The following is a 16,580-nucleotide window of genomic DNA, read 5'->3' on the forward strand; positions in this document are numbered from 1 at the left end:
TTCTTCTTTCCAGTGAGGACAGACCCAAGTCTCTCAGCCTTTCCTCATAAGACCTTCCCTCCAGACTAGGCAACATCCTGGTAAATCTCCTCTGCACTTTTCCCAATGCTTCCACATCCTTCCTGTAATGGGGTGACCAGAACTGTACACAATATTCCAAGTGAGGCCGCACCAGTGTTTTGTATAGTTGCAGCATGACATTACATCTCCGCAACTCAATCCCTCTACCAATGAAACCTAACACACCGTGTACCTTCTTATCAGCACTACCCACCTGGGTGGCAACTTTCAGGGATCTATGTACATGGACACCAAGATCCCTCTGCACATCCACACTAACAAGAATCTTTCCATTGACCCAGTACTCTGTCTTCCTGTTATTCTCCCCAAAGTGCATCGTCTCATATTTAGCTGCATTGAACTCCATTTGCCACCTCTCAGCACAATTCTGCAGTTTATCCAAGTTCCCCCTGCAACCTGTAACATTCTTCCTCAATGTCCACTACTCCACTGACTTTAGTGTTGTCTGTAAATTTACTAATCCATCCACCTATGCCTGCGTCTGAGTCATTTATAAAAATGATACACAGCAGTGGTCCCAAAACAGATCCTTGTGGCACACCACTAGTAACCGAATTCCAGGCTGAATATTTTCCATCAACCACCACTCACTGCCTTCTTTCAGAAAGCCAGTTTCTAATCCAAACTGCTAAATCACTCTCAATTTTATGCCTCTGTATTTTCTCCAACAGCCTACCATGTGGAACTTTATCAAATGTTTTACTGAAGTCCATGTATACCACATCAACTACCTTACCCTCATCTACATGCTCGGTCACCTTCTCAAAAAACCCAATGAAGTTTGTGAGACATGACCTTCCCTTGATGAAACCTTGTTGACTGTTTCCAGTCAAACTGTTGCTTGCTGGATGATTATAAATCCGGTCTCTTATAATCCTTTCCTAAACCTTTCCTACAACAGACATAGGGCTCACTGGTCTATAGTTCCTGTGTAATCTCTTCTTCTCTGTTGTGCCGTCCTTGAACAAGGGCACAACATTTGCAATCCTCCAGATCTTTAGTACTAAACCTGTAGACAATGACCATTCAAATATCAAAGCCAACGGCTCTGCTATCTCTTCCCTAGCTCCCCAGAGAATCCATGGATAAATCCCATCTGGCCCAAGGGACTTGTCTACTTTCACTCCTTCTAGAATTGATAACACCTGTTCATATCTAACCTTGATCCTTTCTTGTCTAATATCTCTTACCTCATTCAACTCCTCAACAAAATTCTCCTTTTCCTGTGTGAAAACCAATGAGAAATGTTCCTTTAGCACCTCTGCGATCTCCACAGGGTCCACACACCACTTCTCACTTCTGTCTTTGACTGGCCCTATTCCTACTCTAGTCATCCTTTTATTCCTCACATATCTATCAAAAGCTTTAGGGTTCTCCTTTATTCTATTTGCTAAAGACTGCTCATGTCCTCTCTTTGTTCTTCTTAACTCTCTCTTTAAATCCTTCCGAGCTGATCTGTAACTCTCCATCGCCGCATCTGAACCATCTCGTCTCATCGTCACATAAGCCTCCTTCTTCCGCTTAACAAGAGATGCAATTTCTGTTGTGAACCACGGTTCCCTTATCACTTCCTCCCTGCCTGACAGGGACATAACTATCAAGGACACACAATATCTGTTCCTCAAACCAGCTCCACATTTCGATTGTCCCCATTCCCTGCATTTTTCACCACATTCTATGCCTCCTAAGTCTTGCCTAATCGCATTATAATTGCCCTTGCCCATCGATAACTCTTGCCCTGTGGCATGTATCTATGCCTTTCCATTGCTGAACTAAACGTAACCAATTTATGGTCACTCTCTCAAAAGTGCTCACCTACCACTGAATCAAACACCTGGCCTGGTTCATTACCAAGCACCAGATCCAGTGCGGCCTCCCCTCTTGTCGGCCCTTCGACATATTGTGTCAGGAAACCCTCCTGTACATATTGGACAAAAACTGATCCATCTGACGTACTAGAGTTATCGCATTTCCAGTCAATGTTGGGGAAGTTAAAGTCCCCCATAATGACCACTCTGTTTCTTCACTGGAGAGAGTGGGGAGGAACTTTACCCGGATGTTGCCTGGGCTGGACAATCTCAGTGATGAAGAGTAGTTGGACAGACTGGGGCTGTTTTCCTTGGAGCAGATGAGTCTGATGGTGGATATGATTAAGATGTACAAAGTATAAGAGGGCCACAGGGAGTTGAGAGGGTTGGTTTATGAGGAGAGATTGAGTAGACTGGGACTGTATTCATTGGGATTTAGAAGAATGAGGAAGGAATATGATAGAAACATACAAAATGATGAAGGGAGTCGATAAGAGGTTGGTTCCACTGGTGGATGAAACTAAAATGAGGGACAAAACCTCAAAATAAGGAGGAACAGATTTCGGATTGAGTTGAGGAGAAACATCTCCACCCAAAGGGTTGGGAATCTGTGGAATTCCCCGCCCAGCGAAGCAGCTGAGACTTCCTCGTTGAACGTTTTTAACGCAAAGATAGAGATTTTTGAACAATAAGGGAATGAAGGGTTATAGTAAGCGGGTGGGTAAGTGGAGCTGAGGCCATGAACTGATCAGCCCTGGTCTTATTGAATGGGGGAGCAGGTTTGATGGGCCAAATGGCCTACCCCTGGGGCATAAATTTAAGATAAAGGGCAGGAGGATCCATGGAGATGTGAAGGAGAGCTTTTACCCCCAGAGGGTGGTGGGGATCTGGAACTCCTGCCTGTAAGGGTGGGAGAGGCAGAAACCCACATCACATTGAAGACGGATTTCAAGGTGCGATTGTAAAACATGCAAGGCCATGGGCCAGGTGCTGGGTAATGGGATTGGAATAGTGAGGTGGTAGTTTTTGACTGGCACAGATTCAATGGGCCGAAGGGCTTTTTTCTGTGCCGTAATGACTCTCATGAAATTAAGTGAAACATCCCAAGATACTTTACAGATGTATTATAAATAAAGTACAAGGAAACGCTACATACAAATTCATAGGGAGTTCAGGTGGCTATCATAGAATCTCTACAGTGTGGAAACAGGGCCTTTGGCGCAACAAGTCCACACCAACCTTCTAAAGAGTAACCCACCCAGACCCATTCTTCTGTATTTACCAAATGCACCTAAGCGAAACATCCCTAAACACTATGGGCAATTTAGCATGGCCAATCCACCCTAACCTGCACATCTTTGGATTGTGGGAGGAAACCCACACAGACCCGGAAAGAATGTGCAAACTCCACACAGCCAGTTGCCCGAGGCCAGAATTGAACTTGGGTCCTTGGTGTTGGGAGGCAGCAGTACTAACCATTGAGCCACCGTGCCGAGATCAATGAGGCAGGTCTTAAGGAGGAAGGGGAGGGACAAGGAAGGAATTTCAGACTTTGTGCTGAAGGTACACCCACCAATGATGGGAAAGCACAAGTGGCCAGCACAAGAGGAAAATAGATGTAACTAAGGCTGGAGAAAGTTCTGGAGAATTGGAGAGATTTGGAAACAAAGGGAAGAATTTGAAGATCAAGAGTCAATAAGCATAACGAAATGGACCTTACAGTAAGATGTAGGCCCCAGAACTTTGAAGATTTGAAGTTTTCATTGACAGAGCAGTCAAGAAGGTGTTTGAATAGTCAGGTCTAGTGGTAATGGAGCACCTTCACTGACACTGGTCAACAAAAGAAAACCATTATCTTTTTTAGAATTAGAATCCCTACAGTATGGAAACAAACCCTTTGGCCCAACAAGTCCACACTGGCCCTCCGAAGAGTAACCCACTCCCCTACCCTGTACTTACTGCTGACTAATAACCTACACCATGGCAATTTAGTATGGCCAATTCACCCTAACCTATACATCTTTTGGATTGTGCAAGGAAACCAGAGCAAATCCATGCAGACTCAGGGAGAATGTGCAAACTCCACACAGACAGTTGCCTGAGGGTGGAATCGAACCTGCATCCCTGGCGCTGGGAGGCAGCAGTGCTAACCACTGAGTTACTGAGCCATCATGCCACCCTTTTTTCTAAACTCATTCATTGGATGAAGGCATCACTGCCTGGACCAACATTCATTGCTCATCACCAATTGTCCAGAGGGTAGTTAAGAGTCAATCACATTGTTGTGGGTCTGGAGACTAGGTAAGGATGGCAGTTTCCTTCCCGAAAGGAGATTAGGGAACCAGATGGGTTGCATCCCTCAACAGTTGGCAGCAGTTTCATTAGATTCCAGATTTTAATTGACTTCAAATTCCACCCTCTGTCATGGCAGGGTTCAAACCCAGGTCCCCTGGACTTCATCTGGGTCACTGAATTAACAGCCCAGTGATAAAGCCACTAGGCCATCCCTTCCCCAACAAAGCGATGCCCAAGATCTTTAGGTGGCATTGTGCCTCACAGCACCAGAGACCCGGGTTCGATTCCAGCCCTGGGCGACTGTGTGGAGTTTGCACATTCTTCCCGTGTCTGCATGGGTTTCCTGTGGATGCTCTGGTTTTCTCCCATAGTCCAAAGGTTAGGGTGGATTGGCTGTGCCAAACTGCCCATAGTATTCAGGGATGTGTAGGTTAGGGGTAAATATAGGATAATAGGGGAATGGGTCTGGGTGGGTTACTCTTTGGAGGGTTGGTGTGGATTTGTTGGGCCGAATGGTCTGTTTTCAAACTGTAGGGGTTCTACTAATATGAGCAAAAGTTGGAGAACTGTGGATTTGGGGAGAGCCAACAAACATCTTGCAAGAGGAAAAGACACATTTGCATTTTTATAGAACCTTTTCCCATCCTCACAGTTGCCTTGAGACACTTCCCAGCCAAGGAAATGTGGTTTGAATTGCAGGCACCTGTTGTAGACAGGAAATGTGGCAGTCAACGTAGGCACAAGGTTTCCAAAGTAAAGCAAGGAGTTGTGACAATATGGTGTGGTTCAGTGATGTTGTTTGATTGAGTACCATTGGTCAGGGCACCTGAAATCCCAGTTGTTTTTTTGTGAATCGTGTTGTGGGATCTTTAACAGGCAGGGGATATATGACAGGAGAAAGTGATGACTGCAGATGCTGGAGAGTGTGTTGCTGGAAAAGCACAGCAGGTCAGGCAGCATCTGAGAAACAGGAGAATTGACATTTCAAGCATAAGCTGTTCATCAGGAATGAGGCTTGTGGGCCAAGGAGCTAAGAGATAAATGAGAGGGGGTGGGGCTAGAGCGAAGGTAGCTGGGAATGTGATAGGTAGATGAAGGTCGGGGGGGGGAAGGTGATAGGTCAGAAAGGATGGTGGAGTGAATAGATGAGAAAGATGATGGACAGGTCAGGAGGGCGGTGCCGAGTTGGAGGCTTGGGACTGGGATAATGTGGGGGGAGGAGAAATTAGGAAATTGGTGCAACTCACATTGATCCCGTGTGGTTGCAGGGTCCCAAGGTGGAATATGAACCTCCAGGTGTTGGGTGGTTAGGGATACATGACAGTTCATCAGAGAGCTAGCAACTCCATCAATGCATCACTCCCTTTGTACTATAGCCAGGTGACATGCAGGATTATGGCGTACCAACCAGGGAGGGACTTCAATACACAGCCTTTCAATTTTAGAAGGAGAGCACAATCAACAGAAAGGGAACCTAGAGCAGACTCACCCTGTGCTGTAAGATGTAACATTAGTGCATGAGAGAGGAGCACTTTTTCAGATATAAAAGGATAGCCAGCATTGGGGATCTCTTCTCTGTGACAGAGTAGGAGGAAGGGGTCTTTTGGATTACAATAAACTGGTTGCATGAGATCAATACAGGGAAGGGGCATTCCCTTGTGGGAGAGTCTCAAACCAATGGCCATGAATTTAGGGACTATCTCATATCTAAGAGGGAATTCAGAAGAAACTGCTTCCCTAATGGAGCACTGAGAAGTTGAGTTCATGTTTAAGACCCAGAATGGTCTTGACCAGGTGGACATGGGGAAGCTGTTTCCTCTTTGGGGATCAGTCCAGGACTGATTCAAAATTAGGGGCTGACCTTTCGGGGCAGAAATGATGAGAATTTATTATCGTTCTGCAAGTTGTACAACCTTAGAACTCTCTGCCTCAGAATTCGGTGGGAGTGGCTCATCAAATAGTCTAAAGACGGAGGTGGATGAGTTTGTGTTAAGCACAGAATCCAAGGTTATTGGGTACACTTTTTCAATATAATCCACCCACTTATCCTAAACAACCTGATTCAGAGAAGATATTACACACCACTAGAGCAGGTGGGACTTGAACTCAGGTTTCTCAGTCGGGGGAGGGATACCACCACTGTGCTACAAGAGCCCTTAGGTTGTCGGATATAGATGGATCAGCTTCATTCTTATGCCAGAACACACTTGAGGGGCCAAATAGTCTTCTTCTCTATTGTATTTTTGTAAGTCTGTGGAGCTCACTATTCCAGGGAGTGGATGAGGGGATGGCATTCTGAGAGGGAAACTGGATAAACAATGTAAGAGAGAGGGGGATATGGAAAGGAATGTGCTGCTACAGTGAATGAAGTGAGGGTGGGGTTGGGTAGAGCAGAAACACAGATATGGAGCTGTAGGACTGAATGAAGGAGGAGAAAGTGAGAGCTGCAGATGCTGGAGATCAGAGTCCGAACATGTGGTGCTGGCAAAGCATAGCAGGTCAGGCAGCATCTCGGAGCAGGAGAGTCGATGTTTCGAGCAGGTATTCCTGATGAAGAGCTAATGCTTGAAACGTCGACTCTCCTGCTCCTTGGATGCTGCCTGACCGGCTGTGCTTTTCCAGCACCACATTTTCTGACTCTGTCGGACTGAATGGTCTGTTTCTCCAGTAAAACTCAATACAAAATAAAATGTTTTTGTTAAGCCTACCTTAGGAGGGATTGAGAAAATCTCAATAGGCTTATTAAGTGCTCTCGTTTCCAGTCGTCCTTGAACAATGTACAACAGCAGATAAGATTCTTGCCTTTATACATAGAGACGTAGTGTACCATGTGCTGAATTCAGAACACCACATTTCAGAGTGATGTCAATGATCAAACAGATGTGTTTAAAATATTGAGAGTTTTTGTGAAGTGAATAGAAAGGAACTTTTTCACTGACTGACAGCAATGAGTTAATATAATGAAATAAGGGGGAGAGATGAAAATCTTTTCTTGTGTAGCCAGGTGTTGTAATCTTGAATGGGTGACAGGCCCTGAAGAGTGTTGCTGAACAAAGAGACCTTGGAGTGCAGGTTCATAGCTCCTTGAAAGTGGAGTCACAGGTAGATAGGATAGTGAAGAAGGCATTTGGTATGCTTTCCTTTATTGGTCAGAGTATTGAGTATCCGACTTGGGAGGTCATGTTGCAGCTGCACAAGACATTGGTGAGGCTACTTTTGGAATACTGCATTTAATTCTATTCTCCCTGCTATAGGAAGGATGCTGCAAAACCTGAAAGGGTTCAGAAAAGATTTACAAGGATGTTGTCAGGGTTGGAGGATTTGAGCTACAGGGAGACTGAACAGGCTGGGGCTGCTTTCCCTGGAGCATCGGAGGCTGAGGGGTGACTTCATAGTGGTTTATAAAATCATGAGGGGCATGGATAGGGTAAATAGATAAATAGATAAGGCCTTTTACCTGGGGTGGGGGAGTCCAGAACTAGAGGGTATATATAAATGGAAAAGATTTTAAAGGGACCAAAGAGGCAACTTTTTTACGCAGATGGTGGTGCATGTGTGGATTGAGCTGCCAGAGGAAGTGGTGGAGGCTGGTACAATTGCAGCATTGAAAAGGCATCTGGATGGGTATATGAATAGGAAGGGTTTAGAGGGGTATGGGCCAAGTGCTGGCAAATGGGACTGGATTAATTCAGGATATCTGGTTGGCATGGATGAGTTGGAATGGTGATGGAAGTAAGTCCATAGTAATTTTTAAAAAGCAATTGAATAAATATGTGAAGGAGAGAAATTTTTTCCACTGTCAGAATCAAACAGGGAGGTTAAGCACCGAAGCAACATTCAAGAATCCCAACACCATCCAGGACAAAGCAATCAATTGGACTGCACACCATCCAGCAGCTACAACATCCCGTCCCTCTACCCCTGACGCTCAGTAGCTGCGGTTTATAACATCGGCAAGATGCAAGAAATTCACCAAAGCTCCTTTGACAGCATCTTCCAAATGCATGACCACTTCCAGCTAGATAAACAAGGATAGCAGATACATGGGAATGTGCATCTGTTGCCTCATTCCTGATTCCCTGCCCATTCCCCTCTGAACCACACACAAACCTGACTTGGAAGTATATCGCCACTCCTTCTCTGGGTCAACACCCTGGAATTCCATCCCTAAGGGTATTGTAGGTCTACCTACAGCACATGGACTGCAGTGGTTCAATAAAACAGTTCACCTCTATCTTCACAATCGGAGTTAGGAATGGGTGGGAAATGCTGGTCCAGCCGGTCACACCCACATCCCTTGAAGTAATATGTACAAAAAACTGAATACCTCTTTCAATGAAATGGTTTAGTCATTGTTCGATTCCACCCTTGGGCGACTGTCTGTGTGGAGTTTGCACATTCTCCCCGTGTCTGTGTGGGTTTCCTCCAGATGCTCCGGTTTCCTCCCACATTCCAAAGATGAGCAGATTAGGGTGAATTGGTCCTGGGAATTTGCCCCATAGTGCCCAGGGATGTGTAAGCTAAATAGGTTAGCCATGGGAAATGCAGTGATAGGGTAGGGGGGTGGCTCTGGGTGGGATGCTATTTGGAGGGTTGGTATGGACTCAAAGGGCTGAATGGCCTGCTTCCACACGATGATTGCATGATGGGTCAAATTCTTAGCTGGAGATTTCTATGATTCAAAGACGTTCTATTCTGGACTCCAATGAAGTCACTTTATCTTCTGAGGTATGTTCTGCAAGGTTTCATTCCCAATGTAACTCAAACACAATTCTAGAGTATTTATTTAAACTGCATCTTGTATTATTCATTGTGATCAGCTGGCTCTCCTCAATCCTCTCCCCATTGCAAACCAATCAGATTGCCAACATTTGATGATCTGTACCTCTATCTGATGTTCAATGCTGCTCACAGTCAGCATGTTAATTCAGCATTATGGTCTCAGTTAGGATTCTCTTTCACATTTGCATGAGTCTGTGCAGTTGTAGTAAAAAATTCTTTTGATCTCAAAACTTGCTTAAGGCTGGTTCATTTTATCGTCAGATCTTCAGTAGCTTTGTGTTCAATTGTCCCAAAAGCAGATGGATATGAAACTATCACAACCTTGAGTTTTTAAAACCTAGTTCCTTGGGGTATATGGAAAATTATAATTTGTACCCTTATTTTAATGAATAAACTATGATAAAGAATACAATCATTTGGAGGCCTGAAGCTTTCTTTGTGCAGTGGTTAAATTAGTTATTGATTAACTGAGCTGTTTTTCTTTCTTAGTCAATTATATCTTCCACCCTGAATCTATTGCATTGCTTCACAATGAGAAACTAGCACCAGCACTCATCAAGTTTCGTTTTTAACAAAACTCTTGCCATGGAGGACATCACAAAGAATAACAGAGGCTATCCAGGGATGTGTAGATTAGGTGGATTAGTCACAGGAAGTGCTGGGTTAGAATTGGATCTGGGTGGGATGCTCACTGGAGGATCAGAGTGGACTCGATAGGCCGAATGGCCTGCTTCCACACTGCAGGGATTCTGTGATTCCACCCCAAATTGCCCTTGAACTGAGTGGCTTGTTGAGCTATTTCAGAGAGCAGTTAAGAGTCAACCCCATTGCTATGGGTCTGGAGTCAGATGTAGGTCAGCCCAGGTAAGGATGGCAGTTTTCACCCCTAAAGACCTTTAATGACTCAGATGGGTACTTATGAAAATCAGTCAGTGGTCTTGGTCATCATCACTGACAATAACTTTGTATTTCAGATTCACAAACTGAATGTAAGTTCTCCAGCTCCCAAATTGGGATTTGAATCTCTGGGATTCTCCAGCTCCCAAATTGGGATTTGAATCCCTGGGATTCTCCAGCTCCCAAGCTGGGATTTGAATCCCTGGGATTCTCCTGAGCATCAGCCTGGGTCTCTGAAGTGTGAACCCGGTAACGTTACCTCTCCATCACCATCTGCCAAGTATGACAGCTTCAACTCTAAAGCAGTCACTAACTACAGACTTCAGCTTGTGCATTTTAGAATTGGGGGTGGGGAGGGAGTGGGGTTAAACTGAGACAGATACAAGGAGAGAAACAGATATGGAGAGTCAGAGAGACAGTACAAAGGCAAATGAACTGACGGAGGGCTCTAACTGAACTTTATGGTGAACCACGACAGACCTGTCCCCTGGCTGGTTTCAGCCGTAGCTCCCCACTGGACGAGAGAGAAATCAGGACAGGCAGCAATCGGAATTGGGTTCCTGGAAATCATGGCCATTTCCAGTGAAGAAGGAGAACAATCTAACCCCATCCCATTTTCCAGCACTTGGTCACTATCCCTGTGGATTACAGTATTTTACATCTCCGAGTTTTTTAAATGGTTTCTGCTTCTGCCACCCTTTTATGCAGTGAATCTTGGGTCCTCACTGGCCTCCCCATGAATTGTTGCCTCTTTCCCCAAATCTATGCCCCTTATCTAAGCCCAAGTTTCTACACTATAGTTAAATCTCACCCCCCTCCCCCACCCTCGCCTTTTCTGTTCAGACAAAACAACCCCAGCCTGTACAATAATGAATAGTTTACAGGTAACATTCTCATTAATCAGTCTCTCTCAGGCAATCACAACTGTCTTTGCAAGGACCAGAACTGTATGCTACTCTCCAGCTGTGATCTAACTGGTGTTTCACACACTTCCATCAGAACCTCCCTGCTCTTATATTCTTTTCCTTAGCTAATAATCCCATCTATATTCTTAACTACCTCATCCACCTGTCCAGCCACATTGAGGGATCAGAGGATGTACTTTCCAAGGTTTTCTGTTCCTCTAACTACAGTATTCTCCTTTTGATTGTGTACCCCAGTACCTTGCCTTATCAGCCTCTCCTAAATGTTTTATCTCACATGCTTTCATACTGACCATTTGCCAACCACCTGACCGGTGTGTTGATATCTTCCTATAGTCAATCACTTTCTCCTTCACTATCCACCAGACAGCCAGTTTTTGTACTATTTGCAAACTTTATAATTGCATTCCCTCGATTCAATGTTGAATCATTGAGATGTACACATCAAGCAGAGAACTGGGGATGATTCCTGTGCAACTTCATGGAAATTTGCATTCCAGTCATCTGCCTCACAGCACTTGGGACCCAGATTTGATTTCAGCCTCGGGCGACTGTCTGTGTGGAGTTTGCACATTCTCCCCATGTCTGTGTGGGTTTCCTTCGGGTGCTCTGGTTTCGTCCCACAGTCCAAAGATGTGCAGGTTAGGTTGAATTGGCCATGGGAAATTGCCCATAGTGTGCAGGGCAGTGCTGGCTAGGTGGGTTAGCCATGGGAAATTCACGGTTTCAAGGAAAGGGAGGGTTGGGGGGGTGGGGAGGCAGTTTGGGTGGGATGCTCTTCAGAGGAGTGATGTGGCCTCAATGGGCTGAATGGCTTGTTTTCACACTGTAGGGATTCCATGAAAGACAGCCATGGACCATTTCCCCTTTGCAACTACCTCTGAACTAATTTGAGATCCACTTTGCTACTTTGCCTTGCATAGTATTTATAGGTGTAAGTTTGCTCGCTGAGCTGGAAATGACATCATCACAGGAAATGATATCACAACAGGAAATGACATCACTAACCCAAGGAAACCTAAAAACATAAATGAAACGCTGGCCATACCATCAGTGCTTCACCGTAGGCTCACTGATGATGTTACCTAGGATGGTGACGAAATGTCTGAAAATGAACCTTCCAGCTCAGTGAGCAAACTTACATCCAGAACCTCAACCTGAGCTACAAATCTTCTCAAAACTTGCGAATAGGACTTCTACTTTTGTGACCGCTCTACTATGTCCAAAGTTTGGCTAAAATCCACATGGACCTCACCAAATAGACTACACCCACAGAGTCTCCTTGTTAACTCAATCAAGTTAGTCTGAAATGATCCCCCTTCGAGGAATCGCTGCTGGCTGTCTTTCATTGACATGTTTTTCAAAATATCCATTTTGGCCAAAAATGTTCCCACTATTACGATTGGCTGACTGGCCTGTGAGTGCTCAGTCTACCCCTTTTAAAATAACGGCCGAGTTATTGTTATCCCTCAGTCTTCTGCCACCCAGCCTGTAACCAGTGAAGTCTGGAAAATAATGGCTACAATACCTTTTTGGTCTTGTGCTCCTAACTTCGGTGGGGTTTGGCTGTGATGTTTTTCCCTGCATAAGATACAATGTGGATAAAGCACAGTGCTTTATCACACAATTTGAAGGTGTTAGAAACTGGTTCAGATATATTTCACAGGAGGTTCCTCACTGGGTGGATTGATCTGTTTAGTCTCTAGCATTCTCATTCTGAAGTGGAAGATTGCAGTATTAAACCTTGCTTGGGCACATCAGTTCAGTTGGCAGCTGAGGACAGAGATGGGAGTGTTGTATTGTCAGAAATGTCTGCGACAAAATTAAAGGAACTTTATTTTGTTTCAGACTCGGTTTAATTTTGTCACTTTGCATTCGGAGAGGAGAATATTACAATAATCAGTCAGTTTCCAGGGGGGAAAGGCCAAACCACTTATTCTAAATCCAAACATAGTGTGTGTTTAATTAGCAAGTCCATTTGTGGCACACAGGCAGAATTTTAAATCCACAAGAAACCGTCATCATTTGAAAGGTGTTACCAGTCAATCTCTTTCAAGTTAATGATCCATCTGGAACCTTCTGAACAGAAGCTTTAAAGAATTCTTAAAAATACCAATTAAGGAGATCTGTCTCTGTTAGTGACAAACACAGAAAAGAGAATGATTCCTATCCATGAAAATTAATCAGGTTATAATCTTTGTATGAGTACAAATACTTTACTTATTACAGGGTGGAATGGTGGCTCAGTGGTTAGCACTGCTGTCCCAGGGAGCCAGGGTCGATTCCCACCTCAGGCAACTATCTATGTGGAGTTTGCACATTCCACCCTCTTCCTGCCCCCCACCCTGTGTCTGTGTGGGTTTCCTCCCACAATCCAAAGATGTACAGGTTAAGGTGAATTGGCTGTGGGAAATTGCCTGTAGAATCACAGGATTATGGGGTGGGTCTGGGTGGGATCATGTTAGTGTGGACTTGATGGGATGAATTGTTTATTTGTGCTCACTTCTCACTCATCAGACACTGAGCTGTTGAAGTGGTAGCACTGACAAAGAGTCCTACACTGTCAAAGAAACATTATTAAGGAGATGCAACCCTGTCGGAGGGTTAGAGCTGAAGGATAGCTGGTCAACTGGACTGCCATTGGTTTCCCTCGAGACTGTGTCTCCAAACTGTATCCTTTTGTTCCTCAATTTCTCCACAAAAATGAATTGGCCTTTGGGAGAAGACAAAACCAAATGATGACCTGCTGGGTAAACCATCCAAATGGGAACATATGCAGCAAATTCCATCACAAACACACAAGTCTTCAATGGTCAAAACAGCCTGCTGTGATTGGCATTTTTTTTCCTATTCAAATCAATTCCTCCTAATGCCTCACACCAATCTAACAGTGAGAAGTCTATTCTTTACTTTTAATCCTATTTTCAAATTTTTACTTTAGAAGCATTGTTTTTGGTCAATGATGATGGATTTCTTGTCTGTCAGGATGATTTGTAATTAATGGGGAGGGTTTCCAGACAATGGGATTGTTCCTGGTGTGATGAAGCTGCTCCTTTAACAAGGTTGTGGTGGTCCTTGGCTTTTTTCAGAGAGATCATAAATGACACAGACTCCAAAAAGTCTGAAGGTGAAGGTTGTTAGAGCCAGTTTGATAATAGCTAACGGATACTGCCTCAGGCAGAAGGCTTTCATGTTTAAAAACAAACACTTGTACGATGAAAGGGGAGGGGCCAGTTCTCCCAGCTCAGCTTTTCTCTGGTTTGGTTTGGTTTTAGCAGGTAGTGTGAAGAAAAGCTGCTGGCCCCAAAGCAGCAGGTCCAGGATGGTCCTCTCTCTCTGACTTCTCTCCTGGAAGACCCTGTGTTTGATTTTCCCTTTTGTGCCAAGGGGTATTTATGGGGATTGTTGGAAGTATTTGGAACAGCATCATTCAGTTGGGATGGTCTGTTGGGTTTTCGGAGATTTTAAGTTATTTGGTTTTTAGGTTTCTGTTGTTAGAGTTTCATTCAGTAATCTTGTAACTAGCTTCTGTTTTGTTTAAAACTAAGTGATTTAACCAGCTGATTCTCTCCTGGAATATCCACTGCACACCTGCTTAAAACAACTAGCAAAGTTAGGGTTTGGGCTACCTTCTTGAAATGTTTTGAGGGGGCTGGCCTAGTCCATAATGTTGGTCAATGGGATATGTTATAGACCAGATCAGACCCCCTCAAAAGTATTTGAAGAAGGTAGATGAGAACCCTAACATTTTCTTGTTTTAAAGACAAGTTTGAACTCTCTCAGACACAATGCGACTGGTCAAACTACTCGACAGTAAACAAAACACAATTTATTTATTTTACAGATTACTAACAGTGTGGAAACAGGCCCTTCAGCCCAACAAGTCCACACGAACCTGCACATTTACCCCTTCACCTAACACTACAGGCAATTTAGCATGGCCAATTCACCTAACCTGCACAGTTTTGGACTGTGGGAGGAAACCGGAGCACCTGGAGGAAACCCACGCAGACACGGGGAGAATGTGCAAACTCCACACAGAGAGTCGCCTGAGGCAGGAGTTGAACCCGGGTCTCTGGCGCTGTGAGGCAACAGTGCTAACCACTGCGCCACTGTGCCACACGTAATTTAAATTCTGTAGTTAAAATACAACCAAAGAAGGAGGAATTTTGAATAACTTAACAAGTTGGAAAACAATTGGCAATTGTTTGAATTAACCTTGGCAAAAAGGTTAATTCAAACACAGATTCACACATGCAGTTCTCCAATCCAGGAGGAAAAAATACCAAGAGAAGATTCAGAGAGAGTAGCAGCCAGGAGATATTCACTGAAATGTCGAACTCTTTTGAGATCCCAATAATCTCTGACGTTACTGAGAAACTGAAACCCAGAAATCTGGATCTGTGAGAACTGTCCACACCCATTCAGGCTGTTTACTCAAGCTGTCTTCAGTAGCCAGTTCAGCACCTTGTCTCTCAACCTCTCTTCAAAAAATGCACCAGAACAAAACAATCTCTTAAAGCCACAGCATTGTTACAGATAGATCTAGTAATTAAAGGTTAAACATTCCATGAGGTGCTCTGGGACATAGCAGCAGAAATGTAGTCTAATGCAATCTGAAACCCCATGGTCTGGAACATACTCAACTCTACCATTACCATCAACCCTGGTTCAATGGAGAGTGCAGGAAGGCATGCCAGGAACAGTACCAGGCATATCTAAAAATGAGATGCCAACTTGATAAAACAACAAAAAAGTCTACTTGTGTGCCAAATAGCAAAAGCAGCATGTGCTAGTCAGAGCTAAGTGATCTCACAATCAATAGATCAGATCCGAGCTCTGCAGTCTGCTACACCCAGACATGAATGGTTGTGGACACTGGAGGAGGAGGTTACAGAAATGATTAAAGAATTTTCAGCCAGAATTAGATGATCCATCTCAGCGACCTCCAGTGGTCCTCAGCAATAAAAATGCCAGTCTTCAACCAATTTGATTCACTCGACATGATATCGAGTGGAGACACTGGATACATCAAAGGTTATGGGCCCTGACAATATTCCAGCAATAGTTCTGAAGACTTGTGCTCTAGAACTGGCTGCTCCCATAGCCAAGCTGTTCCAGTACAGTTACCAGATTGGCATCTACCTGACAATGTGGAGAATTGCCCAGGTATGTCCAATCACAAAAAGCAGAGGGGGGTGATGGCCCTATTGATATTATCACTGGACTGTTAATCCAGTCACTCACAGATTTGAATCTTGCTAGTGCAGATGGTGGAATTTGAACTCAATAAAAGCCTGGAATGAAGAGTAGCAGGCTGGAGCGGGAGCAGAGCAAGTTGAGGCTGGGTGAGGGGCAGTCCTGGACAGAGACTAGCGTGTGGAGATGGGCACTGATTCTGGACTTTTAAACTCTGCATTCCCATGTTCGTCTTTTTATTGCTGTTTCCATTCCGTAACAACATTTAAAGTCTCTGTACCAAGGTACCCTGTACCTAAGATGGTGACATTACAGACTTTTCACTGCACTCATTTAAGTGCACGCCACAATAAAGGCTTTTGATTCTATTCTAATAATGACCATGAATCCATTGTGCAAAGTCACAAAAACCCATTTCCCAAAGTCCTTTAGGGAAGGAAACTGCCATCCTTACCTGGCCTGGACTACATGTGACTCCAGACGTACAGCAATGGGGTTGATTCTTAACTGCCCTCTGGGCAATTAGGGATGGGCAATAAATGCTGGCCCAACCAGCCATGCCCATATTCCATGAATGAATAAAAATATCTTACAC

This window comes from Chiloscyllium punctatum, chromosome 29, assembly GCF_047496795.1.
Source record: "Chiloscyllium punctatum isolate Juve2018m chromosome 29, sChiPun1.3, whole genome shotgun sequence".
In the NCBI taxonomy this organism is placed as follows: domain Eukaryota; kingdom Metazoa; phylum Chordata; class Chondrichthyes; order Orectolobiformes; family Hemiscylliidae; genus Chiloscyllium; species Chiloscyllium punctatum.